Genomic DNA, 6,000 nt, shown 5'->3' with positions numbered 1-6,000 from the left:
AATAAACAGGATGAAGGATTTCGTTGAGGGATGGAGTGCAGTTGTGGTGCTAGAGGGTGGTGTCATCTTCCATAACCTCCGCTGACCTGGGTTCGTATTCTCCTCGGGTAAGGAAGCTCCCTAACACCTTTTCCTTAGTGATTTATTTTTTTAATGTAGGTAGTTAATATCCATGTATATATAATTTATGGAGAATAAGATGTGAGTTAACCCCCTGAGAGTCCCTGGTTCGATTCCCAGCATATTGGTGATTTATCAGATGATTTTTCCTGTGTACAGTACAGGTTTCTCTCTTCATTCTGACTTGCCGTAAGTGTTTGGATAGATTAAAAGCATCTACTTGCCCGAGTGCCAGGGGGTTAACTCATCCTCTTCATGCCCACAGTGGGGGCGGAGGGACGTTGGTTACAAGATTGTGACAACGTGAGTTAACTTTTACCTGGTCGTGGTGTAGTGGTATGATGCCTGGCTCTCACCTGAGAGTCCCCGGTTCGATTCCCAGCATATTGGTAATTTACCAGATGTGCTTAAGAAAGTAATTTGCCTCTCTGTCCAGAGAGAGATATCCAGTTAATGAGAAAAATACTCATGAGTTTACCAAAAATCTCCAGGTGTCAACCACCAGAGAGAGAAAAAAATGCGAACATAAGGCATTTAACAGAAGTTACGCGGCCTGCCAAATTATTTGACAAAGTCAACTGGCGTTACCCAGAATAAAACCCATCTCTCATTATGTCCGACGAGACGTTATCCTGGGATTAAACTCCTTCGTCAGCCAAAGGAAAAATTCCCTGTTTAGCTCGAGCACGTTATTTACTCGTATCGCATAAAATCATGTGTATGTAGCCGGAATGAAGCCCCTTATCTACGGCCTGGCAAACTCCCTGTAAAGAGTACCCGGTACTATTTTCTGCCGACAGACTGAGTTAAGCGGTGAGACTCATCTTTCGTGTAAGGAAATCCACCCCGCCTGTGTGTGTGTGTGTGTGTGTGTGTGTGTGTGTGTGTGTGTGTGTGTGTGTGTGTGTGTGTGTGTGTGTGTGTGTGTGTGTGTGTGTGTGTGTGTGTGTGTGTGTGTGTGTGTGTGTGTGTGTGTGTGTGTGTGTGTGTGTGTGTGTGTGTGTGTGTGTGTGTGTGTGTGTGTGTGTGTGTGTGTGTGTGTGTGTGTGTGTGTGTGTGTGTGTGTGTGTGTGTGTGTGTGTGTGTGTGTGTGTGTGTGTGTGTGTGTGTGTGTGTGTGTGTGTGTGTGTGTGTGTGTGTGTGTGTGTGTGTGTGTGTGTGTGTGTGTGTGTGTGTGTGTGTGTGTGTGTGTGTGTGTGTGTGTGTGTGTGTGTGTGTGTGTGTGTGTGTGTGTGTGTGTGTGTGTGTGTGTGTGTGTGTGTGTGTGTGTGTGTGTGTGTGTGTGTGTGTGTGTGTGTGTGTGTGTGTGTGTGTGTGTGTGTGTGTGTGTGTGTGTGTGTGTGTGTGTGTGTGTGTGTGTGTGTGTGTGTGTGTGTGTGTGTGTGTGTGTGTGTGTGTGTGTGTGTGTGTGTGTGTGTGTGTGTGTGTGTGTGTGTGTGTGTGTGTGTGTGTGTGTGTGTGTGTGTGTGTGTGTGTGTGTGTGTGTGTGTGTGTGTGTGTGTGTGTGTGTGTGTGTGTGTGTGTGTGTGTGTGTGTGTGTGTGTGTGTGTGTGTGTGTGTGTGTGTGTGTGTGTGTGTGTGTGTGTGTGTGTGTGTGTGTGTGTGTGTGTGTGTGTGTGTGTGTGTGTGTGTGTGTGTGTGTGTGTGTGTGTGTGTGTGTGTGTGTGTGTGTGTGTGTGTGTGTGTGTGTGTGTGTGTGTGTGTGTGTGTGTGTGTGTGTGTGTGTGTGTGTGTGTGTGTGTGTGTGTGTGTGTGTGTGTGTGTGTGTGTGTGTGTGTGTGTGTGTGTGTGTGTGTGTGTGTGTGTGTGTGTGTGTGTGTGTGTGTGTGTGTGTGTGTGTGTGTGTGTGTGTGTGTGTGTGTGTGTGTGTGTGTGTGTGTGTGTGTGTGTGTGTGTGTGTGTGTGTGTGTGTGTGTGTGTGTGTGTGTGTGTGTGTGTGTGTGTGTGTGTGTGTGTGTGTGTGTGTGTGTGTGTGTGTGTGTGTGTGTGTGTGTGTGTGTGTGTGTGTGTGTGTGTGTGTGTGTGTGTGTGTGTGTGTGTGTGTGTGTGTGTGTGTGTGTGTGTGTGTGTGTGTGTGTGTGTGTGTGTGTGTGTGTGTGTGTGTGTGTGTGTGTGTGTGTGTGTGTGTGTGTGTGTGTGTGTGTGTGTGTGTGTGTGTGTGTGTGTGTGTGTGTGTGTGTGTGTGTGTGTGTGTGTGTGTGTGTGTGTGTGTGTGTGTGTGTGTGTGTGTGTGTGTGTGTGTGTGTGTGTGTGTGTGTGTGTGTGTGTGTGTGTGTGTGTGTGTGTGTGTGTGTGTGTGTGTGTGTGTGTGTGTGTGTGTGTGTGTGTGTGTGTGTGTGTGTGTGTGTGTGTGTGTGTGTGTGTGTGTGTGTGTGTGTGTGTGTGTGTGTGTGTGTGTGTGTGTGTGTGTGTGTGTGTGTGTGTGTGTGTGTGTGTGTGTGTGTGTGTGTGTGTGTGTGTGTGTGTGTGTGTGTGTGTGTGTGTGTGTGTGTGTGTGTGTGTGTGTGTGTGTGTGTGTGTGTGTGTGTGTGTGTGTGTGTGTGTGTGTGTGTGTGTGTGTGTGTGTGTGTGTGTGTGTGTGTGTGTGTGTGTGTGTGTGTGTGTGTGTGTGTGTGTGTGTGTGTGTGTGTGTGTGTGTGTGTGTGTGTGTGTGTGTGTGTGTGTGTGTGTGTGTGTGTGTGTGTGTGTGTGTGTGTGTGTGTGTGTGTGTGTGTGTGTGTGTGTGTGTGTGTGTGTGTGTGTGTGTGTGTGTGTGTGTGTGTGTGTGTGTGTGTGTGTGTGTGTGTGTGTGTGTGTGTGTGTGTGTGTGTGTGTGTGTGTGTGTGTGTGTGTGTGTGTGTGTGTGTGTGTGTGTGTGTGTTGAATTAAGAGTCATCTGACTTGTGGAGCATGGTATGCGGGTTGGTGACTGGGTGGGTGGATTGGTTAGTGTAGGCTGGTTGTTTCACAGGCGGATTAGGTGGAGTGGGTGGGCGAGAGGTAGGGGAAAGGGTTGTTGGGCTGGTTAAGTGGGGTGGAGTGGGTTTCGTGCATTGTTTAAGTGGGGTGGGTGGTGAGGCTACCTGTAGGACAAAGCAAGAGACGGGTTCGTGTCGTCCTACTTTTGAGACATTCTGTATTGAGTAAGGTTGTGGGTATGTGCGTTGATGGGTGGGTGTGTAGGTGGATGGACGGATTGTGGGAAAACAGGCCACTAGGAATAGGTGATTTGAGTTAATGTCCGAGTTGGGAAGAGTTTAGTGTTCGGAAAATCGGTCCACAGGGGATATTATTCTGGAATTATGCTGAAGTAGATATATATATATATATATATATATATATATATATATATATATATATATATATATATATATATATATATATATATATATATCCAGTGGGTTACAACAGGTCCATCGTGCAATACGTCTGTTGGTTAAGAGGTCTGTTTCAACTGCATGCATCAGTGGGTGATATAACCACGTCGGATAACAGGTTTATGGGGAAAATAGGTTCATTTATGAAAAATACATCCATGGGTATACGACCATGTAGGAAACCTGTATCCATGGAGAGATTCAAGGTCGACGGAAAAATTGGTCCGTGGGGAGAAAATACATCAATGGGGAAAATTAGTTCATGGGAAAATAGGTTACGTAGAAAAGTAGGCGTCTTTGAAAAAAAAAAAAGTCATGAAGGAAAACAGATCCATGGAGGATTGTGCTCCGAGTGGTGAAAATGTCCATTGCTAAAAATATTCATGGGGTGAAAATAGGTCCATAGGGGCATACACGTACTGTAAACATACATGGAATATTTACAATAAATGGGCCTAAAACATCCAACTTTTAACAGCGATCGTTGCCTGGAATTAGGCTTACCACTGCACACCTTGCACCAAACAACCATTAGCCAGACCCTATTACCACTTCGTCATCCAGTTATTATATTTCATAATTTACCTTCATTTAGTCATTTAGGCATAGAAAGCCAACCGAAACGAAAGGAAAAATCCCTGTTTAACTGTGTTGAGCACCTCATTTCTCCACCTCATTCCTCTAAAATTCACGGGCACCAGCTACTCTCTCTCTCTCTCTCTCTCTTTCTCTCTACTGTTAACAAATAAATGTTTCGAACTTGTTCACTCTGTGTTCGCTGGTTCAAACCTACAGGACGTCATGGAGTGGAACCAAATATACATACAGTATTTATCACTTGCTTGGCTCTATATGAGAAACAAGTTATTAAATAATCAGTATGATATATTCGTGATATCAGAGTCAGACCTTCAGTGTAAATATTACTATTGCTTTATCCATTAGTATAAGTCCAAAGCTGAAGGGATATTTTTCGACAGAAATGCATCGAAGGCAACTTCTGTGCTCGTGAATGCGACGCTGCCACATACACAGGTTGGCTGGACGAGGGTGGTTAAGAACTCCTGTCCGCAATAGTACATATTAGAATAAATTTAAAGCAGGTCTCACTGTTTCCATCTCCCTCCTGGTTCTCACGCCAACATGGTGCAGTGGAGTTATACAGGTAACCCAGGAGTGGTGCCGTCAGTGCTCGAACAGGCAAACCTTGAGTCAAAAGACTGTTTCCTCTGCATGCCGCCAGGAAACTAAGCACACAGCAACATGTGCAGTGTGCCACCACCCCAGCTACAACCTCCAGGAAAGGGGACAGCCTACATGCCAGCATACCCGACCCTGCACCCGGGGAAGGCGTGGCGTAGTCGGTAGAGAGTTGACCTGCCGTTCTAACGAACCCAGGTTCAAATCCCCGCTGGGGCAGGGAACAGTTTAAGGATTTGAATTTCATTAAATCAGGCTTTACTGATCTACTAGAAGACCCGCCGACATGTCGTAAAAATACCCCCGCTAATACCAATACACCAGTCCTGTATGAGACAGCCCCAGCATGTATTCAGTATGGACGGTGGATGTTAGCGCCGAAGTGGTGACATGTAGAGGTGTATGGTATTTAGGAGGACTGCTGGGCCTTGATAGCAGGCTGTGAAGCCTATGCCCAGAATCGGACACACACACAAAAAAAAAAAAAAAGCACAGACCAAGTGATGAGTATCTGCACCACGAGAGGCTGCTGGTAATGCTACTATGGAAATGTCGCCATCCCATTTAGAAGCATGGCCCGTGGCGTCAAGTGCTACACCCGTGGTTGCAAGTTGGTCCCATCCTTGGCTGTGGGTTCCGTGAGATTGCTGTGTGATCCTGAAGTGCATCAGTGTGTGCATACACGGGTTGCCAAGCATAGATTCGAGGCCATGCACAGAGAGGAGGCCATTGGCATGGTAAGGAGCATGGTGGTGGGCCCCAGGAGCACTGTATGGCCATGGTCAGACTTCTTCACATACACGCAGGAGAACCCACGGAGTGGTGTTCTCGTATGATGGTGGTCCAGAAGAAAGATGGGTGGCCGCGCAGAACAGTGAAGTATCAGCGACTCAACCAGGCAATCCATTGGGAAACCCACCACACCTGACCCCCATTCGACACAATCATTAGCGTGCCGAAGCACATGTTCAAAACAATAGTGGATGTTTATTTGGAATACCATCAAATTCACCTCGATGAGGAGAGCAAGAAGATAATCATCATCACCCTGTGGGACGACTTCCTCTTCCAGCGCACACCCATGGGCCACTGTACAAGGCAGGAAGCCCTTACCAAACGTTTTGATGATGCAGCAGCAGAGATCTCCAGTAAATTGAAATGTGTCGACGACACGCTCCTGCATGACCATAGCGTTCCTGATGCTCTCTGGCACACATACCAGTTCTTGGGAACATGTGCAGAAAACAGGATCACTCTCCACCCACACAAGTTCCGTTTCTTCAGAAGCGTGACCTTCTCAGGTTATCAATTCAGCTGGGAGGAG

The sequence above is a fragment of the Coenobita brevimanus genome, chromosome 18 (assembly GCF_032717465.1).
Source record: "Coenobita brevimanus isolate Jiangsu-jjx chromosome 18, ASM3271746v2, whole genome shotgun sequence".
Taxonomy (NCBI): domain Eukaryota; kingdom Metazoa; phylum Arthropoda; class Malacostraca; order Decapoda; family Coenobitidae; genus Coenobita; species Coenobita brevimanus.
This window is presented reverse-complemented; position numbering follows the sequence as displayed.